Genomic DNA, 2,216 nt, shown 5'->3' with positions numbered 1-2,216 from the left:
TCAACTTTATTCTGAATTTAGTAGTAAATACAGATTTGCTTAATAATTTAGACTCTGGTTGTCAATATTAGATTAAAGTGCTTTGAATGAATGGATATGAATATACTTAGGAGTGGACCCATAATTTATTATGCAATGGGTTGGGTGGAATAATGTATAAGAACTTAAATTTAAAAAGATAGAAAATGAGATTATAGGTGAATGTGGGTAGAAGAATAGATAAAATACAAGAAGAGACTTGCATTGGATATTATGAGTGAGAAAATTTTCAATTTAATATACAGAGAAATTATGAGAAAAACATTCAAGAGATTTTAGATCTGTGCTATCATGACAAAAATGAAAAGTAAATAAAATCTTTTGACCTTGAGGGGCTGAAATTAAAAGAGAATTGCAATAGTCAAGATCAGAGTCTGAAAATAAATCTTTTTATTTTAAGCAGTGCATTTGGAAACAAAATAATAAAAACATGTGTTTGAAGAAGGAAAAGATGTAAGCTTTTCATGAAACCAGCTGCTTGATATTGGAAAAATTAAAGAACATTAATGATTTCTTAAAAATTTATACAGCTCTTTGAGCTATATTACTCCTCAAATGCCAAAACTTCTCTCTGCTCCTTTCCAATCCTGGTCTCAACCAGATAAGTTAAATGATGTAAAGATGGTTTCTGAACCATTCACACATTGTACCAGGTTACTAAGTATATGCAAAATTTATAGGGGTATAAATCATAATTTAAAAAATCAAATTATAGCCCTTAAAGGAATTTATTATTAAAAATAATTCAGTGTCAATTGTATTGTAAAGTTATTTTAAGTGAATCAAGGAACTTACTACTTAAATATACTCAAACATACTCCAAAGTGAATTCTTTGGAAATTTAAAATAATAATAAATGAATGAATTTGTTTTATATATGCAAGATTTAGAGAAGTAAACTACTAAATTATTTAGAATATTAATTGGAGAATTCTTTGCAAATTGTAAATACTGTATTTGAAGAGCTTTTCTTTTCTAGAAACACTAAGCCTCTCCTGCTTCTATGGAACTGTTCTGATGGGAAAAGAACCATGTGGTTTCAAACCCTGAGGAGACTTCAGGGCTTCTCCTCCTCCTGCTGCTGTGGCCTTGCACACCCCAGCAGCTTTCACTAATTAGCCCTCCAAAGAAAGGAAAAGGCTGTAGCCTCCCAGAGGTCAATTACAAACCTTGGTTAGGACTGCGGCCTCTGCTAAACGCCATCAATTCTCCAGGCTGCTTAAACATTACAATAAAAAAAAAAATCGTGACACTGAATTGTAAGTGGTTTTTAGCTTGGAAAGTGTGGGGATGCTAATGTGATTGTTGGATAGCTGTTGTCACAGAATTACAGAACTTGCAAGTTCTGTAAGTATGATTAGATACATACAGTGCAAAATTAAGAGAGACAAGGTCAAAATCACTATTTGCTGAAAGAAAGCCAAAGGAATTCTTGGTTATATGCTGTTTGGGGCATTTAAATAGAACTTGAAATGCAATTACAGAATATTGCAATAAACTTTTACATTAGGAGAGTAAGGTGGTAAGCTTGTACTATCTTCTAAAGCAATATATGAAACACTATAAAATGAACCATATCCTGCTGGTTGAGAAGAAAGCTTTTGAAACACCTTGAGAACCTCTGCAAAGAATTGTGTAACTAGCAGAGATTATGTAGGGAAAGCCTCCAGTGAAGTATTAATTTCAAGATGTTCTGGGATGGATTTTCAAGTGATCACACACTGGTAAATGTAGAAGTGAGAACTGTTTGAGTGCCATTTCAGCTATCTTTGATTAAATTACAAGCAAAAATTGTGTACAAATTAGACGTAAGTACACATTTTGCAGACACATGGCCTACCTCCAAACCCTACTGAGTAAATGAGAATAGTTAAAGTAAATGTCATTTGGAGGGAAAAACATAGTTGGAAGAGTTTTCTACGCCGAAAACAAATAAAGACATTGACAAAATAATTCACACATAGCTCAAACGCATACAACACTTTATAGAAGGTATAAATCTCTTAATTTCAATGATACTCAGGTCTTCAATTGCATTATAAAATGCAGTGAGCCATTCATTTCAGAAAGTCTCAATGGATAAGCAATCTTAAATGATCTGGGACATCACAAAAACCCAGGAAGATTTTACCTTTGGCCCAATATTTAAAAGTATTAGTTGTGGAATGAGGAAGGTT

The 2,216-nt window shown here is 32.6% G+C and overlaps 1 long non-coding RNA gene across 1 annotated transcript in view; it reads right to left on the bottom strand.

Moving 5' to 3' along the window:
* Positions 1–2,065: 2,065 nt before the first annotated feature.
* The window catches only part of LOC118969387 (uncharacterized), a 3,752-nt gene continuing 3,601 nt past the window's right edge, over positions 2,066–2,216 (bottom strand). Inside the window, exon 3 of the long non-coding RNA XR_005057322.2 lies at positions 2,066–2,216. This exon is cut by the window's right edge and continues 718 nt beyond it. This is a non-coding gene — a long non-coding RNA (uncharacterized lncRNA).

The sequence above is a fragment of the Manis javanica genome, chromosome 10 (assembly GCF_040802235.1).
Source record: "Manis javanica isolate MJ-LG chromosome 10, MJ_LKY, whole genome shotgun sequence".
NCBI lineage: Eukaryota > Metazoa > Chordata > Mammalia > Pholidota > Manidae > Manis > Manis javanica.
This window is presented reverse-complemented; position numbering and strand designations above follow the sequence as displayed.